This window comes from Dendrobates tinctorius, unplaced genomic scaffold (genome assembly GCF_039654945.1).
Source record: "Dendrobates tinctorius isolate UK_male_01 unplaced genomic scaffold, ASM3965494v1 ptg000173l, whole genome shotgun sequence".
NCBI lineage: Eukaryota > Metazoa > Chordata > Amphibia > Anura > Dendrobatidae > Dendrobates > Dendrobates tinctorius.
Window position 1 is genome coordinate 6,207,097 of NW_027361840.1, and position 17,040 is coordinate 6,224,136.

Sequence of the window (17,040 nt, forward strand, 5' to 3'; positions counted from 1 at the left end):
GACAATGGCTTCGGGGAACAATGTGACAAGTATTGGTAAGTATGTTACTCTATGTTATATGTACTGTATGTCTATGTATGTATTGTATGAATGTATTGTATGTATGTAGTATATATGTGGTATGTATGTAGCATGTAGTATGTATGTAGCATGCATGTAGTATGTATGTAGCATGTATGTAGCATGCATGTAGTATGTATGTAGCATGCATGTAGTATGTATGTAGCATGCATGTAGTATGTATGTAGTATGTATGTAGTATGTATGTAGCATGCAGTATGTATGTAGCATGTATGTAGTATGTATGTAGTATATATGTAGTATGTATGTAGCATGTAGTATGTAGTATATATGTAGTATGTATGTAGCATGCATGTAGTATGTATGTAGTATGTATGTAGTATGTATGCAGCATGTAGTATGTATGTAGCATGCATGTAGTATATATGTAGTATGTATGTAGCATGCATGTAGTATGTATGTGGTATGTATGTAGCATGTAGTATGTATGTAGCATGCATGTAGTATGTATGTAGTATGTATGTAGTATGTATGTAGCATGTAGTATGTATGTAGCATGCATGTAGTATGTATGTAGCATGCATGTAGTATGTATGTAGTATGTATGTAGCATGTATGTAGTATATATGTAGTATGTATGTAGCATGCATGTAGTATGTATGTAGTATGTATGTAGTATATATGTAGTATGTATGTAGCATGTAGTATGTATGTAGCATGCATGTAGTATGTATGTAGTATTTTTTTTTTTTTTTTTTTTTTTTTAACATTTAACACATTAGCCGGATGATGGGACTACTACTGTCCCATCATTGGCTAATGTGTCAATCACTGTCATGGTAGCAGGCATCGGACGATGCTTGCACAGACCCCCGGACATCAGCACAGCCCCCCGGCAGGCCGGCACAGCCCCCCGGCAGGCCGGCACAGCCCCCCGGCAGGCCGGTACAGACCCCCACAGGGTGCACAGACCACCGGCAGGCCGGCACAGCCCCCCGGCAGGCCGGTACAGACCCCGGGCAGTCCACACAGCCCCCCGGCAGGCCGGCACAGCCCCCCGGCAGGCCGGCAGAGACCCCCGGAAGGCCCGAAATGACGGCGCATCATGATGCGCACACACCGCGCATCATGATGACGTCAGGCCGTCAATCAACTGAACTTCCGATTCCGATGCCGAATTCCGATATTGAAAAAATATCGGAAGTCGGTATCGGAATTCCGATACAGCAAGTATCGGCCGATACCCGATACTTGCGGTATCGGAATGCTCAACACTAGTTAGCAGCGTTCGGATTACAAGATAGTGGTTTTTTCAAAGCACTATAATAACAATTAGGAGGACAATCCAACATGTATAGACAGAATAGAATTCCTAGAGACCAAAATCAAGGAGAGCCAGAGCAAACCTACCTAGGGTTAATTATTAGATGCTAATGTGAAAATCTCACATACTGAAGACAGAGATCTAGGGTAGAAAAAAGGGGTGGCTAAATTTCAGGGTCATGATAAAAATATAAGGCAGGGGCCAAAAACAGACTAGACATACCGGTAAAGAGGTGTTGCCTGAATCATAGGTGGTCAGTGACCTGTAGTCAGGTATACTGAGATAAAATAGTGAATAATTGTTAGTACTGTGATGGCGCTAAGAAAGGGCAGCCAGGCCAGTGAAGTGTTAACTTACCAAAATAGAAACACGCCGGGTACCCTATGACACGGTGTCCACCGCCAGTCAGGGAGGTGTGTGGGTGAGCGGCTAGTGTCTATTTATGGAGAGCAGAGTGTGCGCGCAGCGTGCTGTGCACAGGTGCCTCGAACAGCAGGCAGGAAGTGATGCGTACGGTCCACAGGGCGGAAGTGACAGTGGTCTGCGTTCCAACTGCAGGAAGTGGCCGGTCTATGCGTTCCAGGGAGCGCTAGTGTTTATGTATCACAGTGTAGTGAAGAACTGGTGAAGAGATGGAGCCAATGGGTCCAGTGCAGGACAGGAATAGATAGGAACGTAGTAATGGAGGATAAGTATTCATTTCACTCAATATAGGCAACTCTGTAGAAAAAGGAAAATGGAGCCAGAGATTGATACAAGGCAATATGAATATCACAGAAACATTGTACAATTAATAAAGATTATAGAAATTAAAAATGGCAAATACATAGTTCAGCATTCAAGTTATATGAAAGATTGTATATCGTAGTCCCTATTTAGTCCTTTAGGGGCAAGGGTATTCAGTTCATGAATCCAAAATGCTTCCCTGCGTTTCAGCAGGCTAATATGGTCACCACCGCGTCATGGTGGAGGGATGTATTCAATTACTTGGAAGCGCAATTGTGATACATTATGACTAGTGTTGAGCATTCCGATACCGCAAGTATCGGGTATCGGCCGATACTTGCTGTATCGGAATTCCGATACCGACTTCCGATATTTTTTCAATATCGGAATTCGGCATCGGAATCGGAAGTTTAAAGTTGACTGACAGACTGACGTCATCATGATGCGCGGTGTGTGCGCATCATGATGCGCCGTCATTTCGGGCCTTCCGGGGGTCTCTGCCGGCCTGCCGGGAGGCTGTGCCGGCCTGCCGGGGGGCTGTGTGGACTGCCCGGGGTCTGTACCGGCCTGCCGGGGGGCTGTGCCGGCCTGCCGGTGGTCTGTGCACCCTGTGGGGGTCTGTACCGGCCTGCCAGGGGGCTGTGCCGGCCTGCCGGTGGTCTGTGCACCCTGTGGGGGTCTGTACCGGCCTGCCGGGGGGCTGTGCCGGCCTGCCGGTGGTCTGTGCACCCTGTGGGGGTCTGTACCGGCCTGCCGGGGGGCTGTGCCGGCCTGCCGGGGGGCTGTGCTGATGTCCGGGGGTCTGTGCAAGCATCGTCCGATGGGACTACAAGTCCCATCGGGCGATGCCTGCTACCATGACAGTGATTGACACATTAGCCAATGATGGGACAGTAGTAGTCCCATCATCCGGCTAATGTGTTAAATGTTAAAAAAAAAAAAAAAAAATACTACATACATACTACATGCATGCTACATACATACTACATGCTACATACATACTACATATATACTACATACATACTACATACATGCTACATACATACTACATGCATGCTACATACATACTACATGCTACATACATACTACATGCTACATACATACTACATGCTACATACATACTACATATATACTACATGCTACATACATACTACATGCTACATACATACTACATACATACTACATACATACTACATACATACTACATGCATGCTACATACATACTACATGCATGCTACATACATACTACATGCTACATACATACTACATGCTACATACATACTACATGCTACATACATACTACATATATACTACATGCTACATACATACTACATGCTACATACATACTACATACATACTACATACATACTACATACATACTACATGCATGCTACATACATACTACATGCTACATACATACCACATACATACTACATACATACTACATACTACATATATACTACATGCATGCTACATACATACTACATGCATGCTACATACTACATACATACTACATACATGCTACATACTACATACATACTACATACATACTACATGCATGCTACATACATACTACATGCATGCTACATACATACTACATATATACTACATGCATGCTACATACATACTACATGCTACATGCATGCTACATACATACTACATACATACTACATGCTACATACATACCACATATATACTACATACATACAATACATTCATACAATACATACATAGACATACAGTACATATAACATAGAGTAACATACTTACCAATACTTGTCACATTGTTCCCCGAAGCCATTGTCTTTTCTGGAATAAATATTAACATAACAAACCACAAAAATACTCACCCACGATCCGAAGCAGTCCACGAGTGTGTCCCACGACGATCTTGGGTAGAGAACGGCAGCATCAGATGATGCTGCCGTTCTCTACGGGCTGCAGGAATCCAATGACGGAAGGTAGGTATCCTTCCGCACTGTATTCCTCCGCCACTTAAAAAAAAAAAAGTCCCTAGTCTCACGTTATGCCATTGCTGCATGGGAAATTCCCACACAGCAATGGCATAAAGTGAGACTAGGGACTTTTTTTTTTTTTAAGTGGCGGAGGAATACAGTGCGGAAGGATACCTACCTTCCGTCATTGGATTCCTGCAGCCCGTAGAGAACGGCAGCAACAGCTGATGCTGCAGTTCTCTACCCAAGATCGTCGTGGGACACACTCGTGGACTGCTTCGGATCGTGGGTGAGTATTTTTGTGGTTTGTTATGTTAATATTTATTCCGGAAAAGACAATGGCTTTGGGGAACAATGTGACAAGTATTGGTAAGTATGTTACTCTATGTTATATGTACTGTATGTCTATGTATGTATTGTATGAATGTATTGTATGTATGTAGTATATATGTGGTATGTATGTAGCATGTAGTATGTATGTAGTATGTATGTAGCATGCATGTAGCATGTAGTATGTATGTAGCATGCATGTAGTATATATGTAGTATGTATGTAGTATATATGTAGTATGTATGTGGTATGTATGTAGCATGTAGTATGTATGTAGCATGCATGTAGCATGCAGTATGTATGTAGCATGCATGTAGTATATATGTAGTATGTATGTGGTATGTATGTAGCATGTAGTATGTATGTAGCATGCATGTAGTATGTATGTAGCATGCATGTAGTATGTATGTAGTATGTATGTAGCATGCATGTAGCATGTAGTATGTATGTAGCATGCATGTAGTATATATGTAGTATGTATGTAGTATGCATGTAGTATATATGTAGTATGTATGTGGTATGTATGTAGCATGTAGTATGTATGTAGCATGCATGTAGTATGTATGTAGCATGCATGTAGTATATATGTAGTATGTATGTAGCATGTAGTATGTAGCATGCATGTAGTATATATGTAGTATGTATGTAGCATGTAGTATGTATGTAGCATGCATGTAGTATATATGTAGTATGTATGTAGCATGTAGTATGTATGTAGCATGCATGTAGTATGTATGTAGCATGCATGTAGTATGTATATGGTATGTATGTAGCATGTAGTATGTATGTAGCATGCATGTAGTATATATGTGTTATGTATGTGGTATGTATGTAGCATGCATGTAGCATGCATGTAGTATGTATGTAGCATGCATGTAGCATGTAGTATGTATGTAGCATGCATGTAGTATATATGTAGTATGTATGTAGCATGCATGTAGTATATATGTAGTATGTATGTGGTATGTATGTAGCATGTAGTATGTATGTAGCATGCATGTAGTATGTATGTAGCATGCATGTAGTATATATGTAGTATGTATGTAGCATGTAGTATGTAGCATGCATGTAGTATATATGTAGTATGTATGTAGCATGTAGTATGTATGTAGCATGCATGTAGTATATATGTAGTATGTATGTAGCATGTAGTATGTATGTAGCATGCATGTAGTATGTATGTAGCATGCATGTAGTATGTATATGGTATGTATGTAGCATGTAGTATGTATGTAGCATGCATGTAGTATATATGTGTTATGTATGTGGTATGTATGTAGCATGCATGTAGCATGCATGTAGTATGTATGTAGTATGTATGTAGTATATATGTAGTATGTATGTAGCATGTAGTATGTATGTAGCATGCATGTAGTATATATGTAGTATGTATGTAGCATGTAGTATGTATGTAGCATGCATGTAGTATATATGTAGTATGTAGCATGTAGTATGTATGTAGCATGCATGTAGTATATATGTAGTATGTAGCATGTAGTATGTATGTAGCATGCATGTAGTATATATGTGTTATGTATGTAGCATGTAGCATGCATGTAGCATGCATGTAGTATGTATGTAGTATATATGTGGTATGTATGTAGCATGCAGTATGTATGTAGCATGCATGTAGTATATATGTAGTATGTATGTTGCATGTAGTATTTATGTAGTATGAATGTAGCATGTATGTAGTATGTAGTATGAATGTAGCATGTATGTAGTATGCATGTTGTATGTATGTAGCATGTAATTTTTTTTTTTTTTTTTACATTTAACACATTAGCCGGATGATGGGACTACTACTGTCCCATCATTGGCTAATGTGTCAATCACTGTCATGGTAGCAGGCATCGCCCGATGGGACTTGTAGTCCCATCGGACGATGCCTGCACAGACCCCCGGAGCCTGCACAGACCACCGGCAGGCCGGCACAGCCCCCCGGCAGGCCGGCACAGCCCCCCGGCAGGCCGGCACAGCCCCCCCGGAGCCTGCACAGCCCCCCGGCAGGCCGGCACAGCCCCCCGGCAGGCCGGCACAGCCCCCTGGCAGGCCGGCACAGCCCCCCGGAGCCTGCACAGACCACCGGCAGGCCGGCACAGACCACCAGAGCCTGCACAGACCCCCTGGCAGGCCGGCACAGCCCCCCGAAAGGCCCGTACAGACCCCAGAGAGGCTGTACAAGGGCAGGAAAGGGTTTTTCTTATTCCGGAAGTCCCATAGACTTGAATGGGACTTCCGGTATCGGAATCGGCGATACCGATACTTTTTTTAAAGATCGGCCGATACCATCCGATACGATACTTTGAAGTATCGGACGGTATCGCTCAACTCTAATTATGACCCATTGAGACAAAATAATGAGGGATGGGCAGAAGAAGGTTCTTACACCTAATAGTCGACTTATGTCTCGATATTCTATCCTTGATACACTGTGTGGTCTCCCCCACATAGAACAGACCACAAGGCACTTAATCAGGTACACTCAAAATTGGAGTCGCAAGTGAAAAATTGGTTAATGGTATATCTCTTGCCGGTGTGTGGGTGGTGTATAATGTCACCCTTGAGAACGTTATTACACCGATTACAATTGAGGCACAGGAACGTGCCTATGTTGGGATTACGGAGAAAACATTATGTGGTGTCTGGCTTGGTTGTGCCTATATCAGCTCGAACAAGGGTATCACGTTTGTAGTGTGGCCTCCTAAAGCAGGCTACAAAAGGTTGTTTGAATGCCTCAATGGATGGGTGGGCAGTTTGTAGTATGTGCTGGGCAGCCGAAAGCTGCAAACGCTGCTGAAGCACGGCAAGAGCGGCTGAAACTGTAGCTGACTTTCTAAAATGGACACACAGGTGGCGTACTTTTACAGTTAGATCCGGGAGCTCCGGGTAGCTATTAAATAACCGTTGAACAACAAGATTAAGCACATGGGCCAGACATGGTACTTGTGAGAGCTCACCTCAGAGCTGCCACCAGGTTCTGGCCATTGTCACACACAACCATGCCTGGCTGTATGTTCAGCGGTGTCATCCACAGACCTGCCTGCTCTTTCAGAGCTGTCCTGTTCAACATTTTGCAGTTTGTCACCTAAGCATATTAGCTTCAGCACAGCCTGTTGCCGCTTGGCTGAGACAGTGCTGTAGTGCTTTCAGCTTGTGACTGATGTGCTCATTTCGGAGATTGAGGCTGAAGATGTGGAGGAGGAGGTGCAGGAGCTGTAGACTGTGGGGGAAACCCTGATTGACGTAGGGCCCCCATTCCTCAGTGTCGGGAGGACGTGTTCCATCCCAAGGTCCAACTGGGTCCCGGTTTCCAGTATTTTAACTCAGTGTGCCATCAGGGAGATGTACCATCCCTGCCCACAAGCACTTGTGTCCGTGGTTAGGTGACTTTCCCAGTAACAGCATTGTTGAGGCCACGGGTAATGTTAGGGGGCACGTGCTTGTGTAATGCTGGGACATCACACCAGGGGAAATAGTGTCGGCTGGGGACCGAATACCTTGGGACAGCCGCCGCCGTCAGATTGCGGAAAGCTTCCTTCTCCACAAGCCTAAAAGGCAATATTTTGAGCACAAGCAGATGAGAAATGTGTAAATTTAGTATTGTGGTCCGTGGGGTTTTGGCTGCGTATTTCCGATTGCGTTCCAATGACTGGGGTATGGACAACTGAAGGTTGGGCTGGAACAAGGACGTGGACATGCTTGATGATGGTGCTAGCTGAGTGTGGGCAATGACAGGTGCAGGGCAGGAGGCATCTTCACATGCACCTGTAGGGTCGGTAGGGCGAGCTGGAGGGGTGATAGGGGGTGGTCCCACTTCTTACCGCGCAGAGATGATAACAGACGCGATGAGGCAGATTCTGGGTGCAACAGGTCCAAGTTTATTGCTCACCGTCCGACTGACGGTCCTCGCGGTACACCGCGATATCTCTCTCTGCCCTCCGTGTTCAGGGCCGCTTCAACACCGTATGTTACACAAGGGACGTACTTACACGTCACGTCCCGTCTCACACTGTGACAATCCTGACAGCTCGGTTACTGTGGCCGCCTTAGGCCCGTACACCAACAGCACTTTACTAATCAGTTTCGTCGTAACACATACGGTGTCTTCCACCCAGAGCCTTGTCTCTGCTGCGGTCCTTCCCTGTCAGGACCACCCCCCTGACGTTTCTTCTCCTCAGTCCCCCTGGTCGGATTCTCCTCAGGGCACACAGACTGGCGAAGTCCTCCTGTCACCTGGGCTCCCCCTGGGGACTGGAACCTTCTGGAACCCTCCCTCAGAATTTATAACTTCCCCGGTTCCTTGAAACTGTCACTAACTGTCACCACACCCCCCATGACCAACGGTTTCTAAAGCCCTAAGCTGCTGTAAAGTCCTTTGCTCACACTCCACCCTGCCATCTAATGGTCATCCCAAGGTACTGCACGTCCACTACACTTTTCTAGTTGTTTCCCCACTGTAATCACTGTCTCCTACCTACACTGTGCAAACCTATCTTTCTTCACTCTGACTAGTCCGTCCGTCCGTCAGGTCACCTTCCCTACACTCCCCCTTCCTTTGTCCATTGTCGTCCTCGACAATCGTCATCCCTGCCTTCGTCGTTCTGAATCTACACCTACGTTCTGTTGTCGGACCAGAAGTTGAGCCAAACCCACTATCCGCGGGGGCCGAACCATACTGGGAGCACTATGCTCTGAGCAGCCTACTGCTACTCACCAGCGCGCACGCCACATGACAACGCCTTTCAAATTGGGCAAGGTACACCCGTATTCTCTCTACGGCGTGTATCTTTCCCCTACTCTCCCCTACTGTTACCTTTCACTATCCGGTACGCCATGATCGAGGCCTCTCACCTACCAGATCATTGCCGGCGCCCGCCTTTCCTTCTTCAGGGGTGTCCGTGGTGTCGGGGACCTGACCTAGGACGGCTGTCTTTCTCACATCTTCCCATTCATTTTCCTTCTTTCAATTACATGTCATGGTCGGCGTCCCGGTCTCCCAGACCTCAACTCTTAGATCCCTACCGGATCTCACACTTTCCTTTGGTCCCGCAGACCTTCCCTTAACCCGGACCTGTTGCATTTTACTTTGCATATTATACATCATACAACTTTATAATAGCACAAGTACCCCATTTTTTATAATTTTTTTTTTTTTCATTTTCTCTTGCTTTTAAAACCAAAATATAACATAACATTGCATTTCCTCTTTCTTCCTCCCCCCCTTCCTTGGACCTGGACACTCCTCCACTTTTCCGTATCCCCGTTCTGTCAGGTAAACATATTTTCGTATATAAAGAACATAGAAAGAAGAAAGAAAGAGAGAGAAAATAGTTGCATCAGTTAAACAACAACAAAACTTTTTTCTAAATGCAACTGTCCTTATAATCTGCACAACGGTGCATCGAACTCCTGACAGTCTATACCACTCTCAATGGACAGAGGTGAGGGCTCCACGGGGATACTGAGGGTGTCCATTCAAGTCCTCTTCTTTTCCATGACGGCCTCTCCTTGAGTGTGGAGCAGGTTCCACACTTCCTGCTCCCGGGCCTTTTTCTTCCTGATCACCTCCGCTTCCCACACGGAGGGAACAGCACGGGCCCTGGAGTCCGGTGGGCGGGACTCCGCTGAAAAAGACCGCAAGACAGAAACGGCCGAAGATTTCTGCGGCCCAGCAGCCGCTGGGGTCAGGTGGCAAATGGGGAGAACCGGGTCCTCGGGGGCTGGAATCACAGGGCCCGCTAAATCGGTCGCAGCCGACTCCAGCAGCGGCATAACCGCGGCCTCAGGACAGGCTGCATCCACTACTTCCAATGGAGCCGGAGTAACGGCCGGTTCCAACGACGCAGCTGCTATCAGAAGGGGGAACGAACAGCGTCTTCTTTGGATGACTTCCACACTGGCGGCTCCAGGCGGGGTACCTCTGGGACTTGAGCAGGGGCCTCGCTCAACTCTGCATACACCACGGGGCCCGTGGTAACTAGGCCTTCCGGTGCGCAGGGGGCTGCGTGCTGCAGCAGAATGGTGGGGGCCGCTTGCGGAGGCACTGGTAGGGCCGGGGGTACTCTCACCTTCCCCGGCGCTGCGGCCTCCGTTCCATCATCACGCAGTTTCCCCCGCAGCCTCCGTTCCTTGCTCCACTGTCCTGCGGGCCTTCCCTCCGGACTCGGGGGCTCCGCTGAGAAGTCCTCTGCTGGTATTGGTGGCAGCCGTTCTCGCTGACTCCCCTCAGGCTCCGCTCCCCGGCTCAGCATCCCGCTGCCTGCCCGTAAATCTGAAGATGACTTCTGGTGCAGCTCCATCTCCTGGCACCATTGCCACTCTAGGCGGCCAATGCCCCGACACCCGCAGCATCTCATACCGTTGGTTGGGCAGCACTCGAATGGCGTCAGACAGCTGCAGCCAAGTTTTTCTTTTGTGCCACTCCCTCTGTGAGGTGGGGTGTCGGCAGGCCTCTCCACCCACCTGTCAGGGTCCAATATAGGGAAGCGTCGATCTCCAGGCACATACTGCTTCTTTTTGGGGTACGTTGGAGGGGGTCCCAGTCCATTCTGAACAACTGCAAACACCCGGACCTCTCCTCTGCGCTGAAGCAATACCGTCATACTGCACAGTACCTGGTACCGCCCCGGATCCTCTGCTGGCCACACAGATCCGACACAGCGCTCCCAATTCATATTCCACAGGTAAGTCATTTGTAATCCACAGGTGTTTATAATCCATGCAGCATAGTCCAAGTCCTTTTCCATTACTTGAGGCAGGTCTGCCGCAGAAGATGAGGTATTAGCGGCGGCGATCCTGCCGACTACGCCAAATGTAGGGTCGGTGGTGGGGTGCCGAGCTGGGGGGGGTGGTCCTACTTTTGTACCGCGCAGAGATGATAACAGAGACTCGATGAGGCAGATTCTGGGTGCAACAGGTCCAAGTTTATTGCTCACCGTCCGACTGACGGTCCTCGCGGTACACCGCGATATCTCTCTCTGCCCTCCGTGTTCAGGGCCGCTTCAACACCGTATGTTACACAAGGGACGTACTTACACGTCACGTCCCGTCTCACACTGTGACAATCCTGACAGCTCGGTTACTGTGGCCGCCTTAGGCCCGTACACCAACAGCACTTTACTAATCAGTTTCGTCGTAACACATACGGTGTCTTCCACCCAGAGCCTTGTCTCTGCTGCGGTCCTTCCCTGTCAGGACCACCCCCCTGACGTTTCTTCTCCTCAGTCCCCCTGGTCGGATTCTCCTCAGGGCACACAGACTGGCGAAGTCCTCCTGTCACCTGGGCTCCCCCTGGGGACTGGAACCTTCTGGAACCCTCCCTCAGAATTTATAACTTCCCCGGTTCCTTGAAACTGTCACTAACTGTCACCACGCCCCCCATGACCAACGGTTTCTAAAGCCCTAAGCTGCTGTAAAGTCCTTTGCTCACACTCCACCCTGCCATCTAATGGTCATCCCAAGGTACTGCACGTCCACTACACTTTTCTAGTTGTTTCCCCACTGTAATCACTGTCTCCTACCTACACTGTGCAAACCTATCTTTCTTCACTCTGACTAGTCCGTCCGTCCGTCAGGTCACCTTCCCTACACACCGTAGACAGGGGATTGGCTTGCATGCACAACAGTGGAAGAAGCAGTGGTGTCACCAACAGACACTGTTCTTGGAGCCTGGGGTTCAGCCCACAAAGTCAGGTGCTTTGCTGCCATGTGCCTGATCATGCTGATCATGGTCAGGTTGTTAGTTTTGCTACCCCTACTGATGCGGGCATGGCAGGTGGTGCAAATGGCATCTTTGGGGATATCGGCAGAGTCTTTAAAAAACAACTACACAAAACAATCACTGACCTCGGGGAGACCAGTCAAAGAAAACACTGCGGCAGCCGGCAAAGGCGCTCAATCAGAGAAATCCTAATTGCAATGCTCCTGGGAAATAGGAATATGCAAATAAAGTCCATGGAGCCTCATTTAAGAGTCTCAAACACGGGACTAGCCAGATCTTCCTCCAGGGAAGGACCCAGCCAAGAGGTGGCTCCTTTTGGAAACCACCATTACCACCATATTAAGTGGCCCTTTAAGTCAATATCCAGCTCTTTACGAGTTTAAAGATATGACAAGGGAAATACCAAGGTCAGGAATCCATCCACAGAGAGCTGTTTCTTTTTTTTTTTTTTTTAAACCATTCAGGCTAGTTATAAACAACTCAATATAAGCTCATCAACTTAAACGTCGTTGTTTCAACTCTCATCATCATGGTTCATATTTATTTTAGTATAACAAACCAAGGGTATACACAAAAGACATCCTGAACATCAATAAACATCAGTAAAATTCACTGATATTTGATCAGGTGCTGCTATTTTTTAAATTTCCAGACACCCTCTGCATCAGAACCACCACCGCCTTCGCTGTCTAATTTATAAATCAAGTATCATCTAGAAAGGATCAGCCCGACACACTTATTCACAGATACATGCTTCTCTTTGAAAATTCCTAAATTCCTCACATCCCACAAACTGCATCACACAAGTCACAATTAACCATAGGATTCTATTTTGCACACGACCACATGCACCAATTCCAAACATCGCAACATGCCAGTCAATAAAACTCACACCCGCTAACTCCTTACACAACCTACCTACACACTTCCACACACTGCACGCTTAATCACAGTCCCACATAGTATGCCACACAGTCTCACATCCACCACATCCTTCCCTCGGGCACACATCCGTTCTGGTCAGACCTCGTCTCTTCTGAACCTGTCGCACAGGCAAAATATTGTGCAAGGACATCCATACAATATCCCTTTGTCTATTAGACATCCTGTGCGTTCCCAAACTCTTCCATGCAACCGAAACTTCATTCCCTCTCAACCCCACAATATTACATTCCACATCATTCTTACATATTATTTTCATCACATTCTTAGCCATTCTAAAATCATTCATCGGCACACTCAGCAAATCATGCTTCCTCACAAACTTCTCAATCACCTCATACCAGACCGGACACTGGAAAGCAACAGGCACTCTCGTATTCCTCTTTCTCCAACATAAGCCATATAACATCCAACCAGCAGAATAACTTGCCATGTACGCTCCCTTATTTCCTTTATTCAGCAAAATAACAACAGTTTTGATATACTGAAGCCCCAGAAAAATCTCCATGTTTGGAAAGGCCATGCCACCATGGTGACACGCCTTGAAAAGACTCTCTCTCTTAAGTTTCTCTATTTTACTGCTCCAGAAAAAATAAAAACTAACTTTTCCACTCTTTTTATTTTCCTACACAACGGTGGAAAAACTGTTGCAATAAAAAGCAAAATCGGAAGAATCGCCACTTTTATGACCAAAATCTTACCACTCAAGGTCAAGTCTCTCAGTCGCCAAAAATGTAACTTACGCTCTATGCGCAATCCACACTCTTCCCAGCTCTCCTTACCTTCAAAGTCCTTATTAAATAATACTCCCAGCACATTGATAGCACCCTCCTCACACTTTACCCCCTCCATTTTAACCCTGTCATCCTCAAAACATTTAAAACTACATTTATTCCAATTCACTCTAAAGCCAGATGCACCACAGAAAAACTCCAGAAGCAACATAACCCTACTCATAGACGCAACACTTTCACTCACAGCCACAACATCATCCACATATCCAAGAACTTTCACCTGCTTCCCACCACTCCCAGGTACCAGCAAACCTTGCATCATTTTATCACGTCTTACCAAGCACAACAGAGGTTCAATCACACATACTAAGAAGACAGGGGACATGGGACACCCCTGCCTTACACCAGACTTAATATTCACTTTCTCACTCAACCACCCATTAACAAGAAACTCACTTGACTCACAATCATACAAAGACATTATCCCATTCACACATTTTTGAGGAAATCCCATTCTATCCAGAACTTTAAACAAAAACACATGCGAGACCCTATCAAACGCTTTCTCAAAATCAATTGACAGAACCATACACTTCCGTTTCCTTCCCATGCAGTCTCCAATCAAATCCCTTAATAACAATAAGTTATCACTCATACTTCTTCCAGGCACAGCACACACTTGATCCTCATCCACAACACTACCAATCACCTCACGCATACGATTCGCCAACAATTTGCTGTAGATTTTGTAATCTGCGTTCAGCAATGTTATAGGTCTCCAATTCTCTAAACACTTTCTCTCACCTTTCTTATGCACAAGCACAACCACCCCCTCTTTCACTGATTCACACAACTTTCCACTCTCCCACATATACTTACATATTTCAGTCCAATCGGCACCCAGAAAATCCCACACCTTCGCATAGAATTCTACCGGCAATCCGTCTTTACCTGGAGTCTTATTCTTTTTAGCACTCTTCATCACATTTTCTACTTCTTCCATAATTACGTCCTCATTCAAAATATCACATTCTCCACTATCCAACTTGTTCTCTAACCCATTCAGCACTTCTGAAACAAGACCAGAATCAATCCATTTTTTATCATATAACTTGCTATAGAACCTATTCACCTCCTTTATCACATTCTCACCTGACACACACAAACCAATCCTATCCAGGATTTTATCCATATCAACCTTTCTCCCATTCATTTTCTTAAAAAAGAACCTCGTGCACTTTTCATCCTTCTCAAGATGTTCTATTTTGGTGCAATAGATGATTTCTTTCCCTTTTTCATCCATAACACTCTTTAATTCACTCTTTGTCTCAGCCAGCAGATCAGACACATCCATGCCACTTTCTCCACACTTCCTTAACCAGTCTAAGCGCCTGTTTAAATCATTAAATCTACTCCAATAAATAGCAGCTTTTTTATAGCCCCACTTTTTGAAGAATTTTTTGCAACACACCTTAGCCCAGTCCCACCATTCCAGTACACACGCAAAATCCCTCTTACATACTCTCCACTCTTTATACTTTATTTTTAATTCATTCATCACATCCTCATCTTCTAACAATCTTACATTCAGCTTCCAAACCCCACCCCCATACACACGGTCATCAATCGCACTAAACACACCTCTCAAACACTCATGATCAGAAAAAGGTACAGCATTTTGTTCAAAATTCATACACAAAATTTTTTTGGAAAACAACATTTTATCTATCCTGGATGCAATACCACCCCTATCAGCATGGTACGTTGGCAGTGGTGGGATGCCAAATTTCAGAGCAGCAGCATCTAGAAGGGAAAAATCAGAAATAAGATTGGATAACTTTTTACCAGTTATGTCACAATTCCCTGCTGTGGTGCAATTAAAGTCTCCAACTAAAACTGTAGGCATTTTGCCCGGAAGAAACAAACTTAATTTTTCCAAAAGAGCCAGACGCTCCTTTTTCCTGTCGTGTCCTGATGGACAGTACACATTAGATATTCTAGCCCGCCACCCCCTATAGCTAACATGTGCAATTATACATCTACCCACCTCTACCACCGTGTAGCTATCTAAACTAATCTCCCTGTTACCCATTAATATCCCTACACCATCATTCCTATTAACACATGAGCCAGACCATACATGCTGTCCGTAAGGCCAGTCCTTATCGCTTGGAGCGTCCACAATCCCACATTCCTGAAGACAAAAGATGTGAGCATTCATCTGTTTAATATAATCTAGAACGATTGCCCTCCTGAATTTGGATCTAATTTGCCTGACATTCAGGGACGCAATGCCACAACCAGCTTGGGGAGCCATAACATGACTGTGTTATTTACATGACGACAAACACGCCATTTCCTCTTCAGCCATTTTCGTCTTCCATCTGGAACTGCAACTCCTTGAATCTGTTTACATCTGCGCGAATGCCTAAAAAAAGCATTGGTGTCAGGAGAGAAGACATTCTGAGGGTAACTACGTTCACTCACCGGACTTAAGCCAACTTCACCGGGGTCTGCCCAATCCGTTCTGGGCTTCTTACAGGAAGTTCCAAACTCCTCGTCCTCAGAGGACCTCCACAACTGGCCAACTCCTCCTCAGTAGCAAACCAAGATACACTGGGGGTATTGCCAAGAGTACTCTCCAACTCCCCCTCCCCACAGACATCAGACTGATGAGGGAGCTCACATTCAACATCAGTAGCACCCAAAACTGCCACCTCTGGGCTGGGAGACTCCGTTTGGGGCAGGGCCTCCTCATGTGCATCCATGATTTCAGGTTCCTCAATAAGTTCTGGGTCTGAAACCTGTGGAATGTCAACAACAGCAGCAGGGGGTGCAGCTGCCCCACCTGAGACCTCAATGTAAGACCTAGGACTGATCCTGGCCTTACAGTCCTGATACTTATGGCCCTCCTCACCACAAGCTGTACACATAACAGGATTTGTGCAGTCTTTTGCCATATGGCCAGAAGCATTGCAATTCCTGCAAGTTAGCATCTCCTTGCAACTATCCTGGGTATGCCCAAAATTTTTACACCTCCTGCAATACATCGGGGCATCTGGAAAGAACAAAAAAACAGTATTTTTCCCAATTGAAAAATTAAGAGGGGGGTAATGGATGCCTCCCGGGCCTTGGGGATCCATCCCAAATCTCACAAAAAATTTGTACTTCCCGGTCCAAAGCCCTTCTCCATTCAGGACCCTGTGGGAGTACTGAACATAAATGCAATGTCTTTTCAAAAATAAACCAATGTCCTCCACGGAAACAAAAGGGTTATGCATGAAA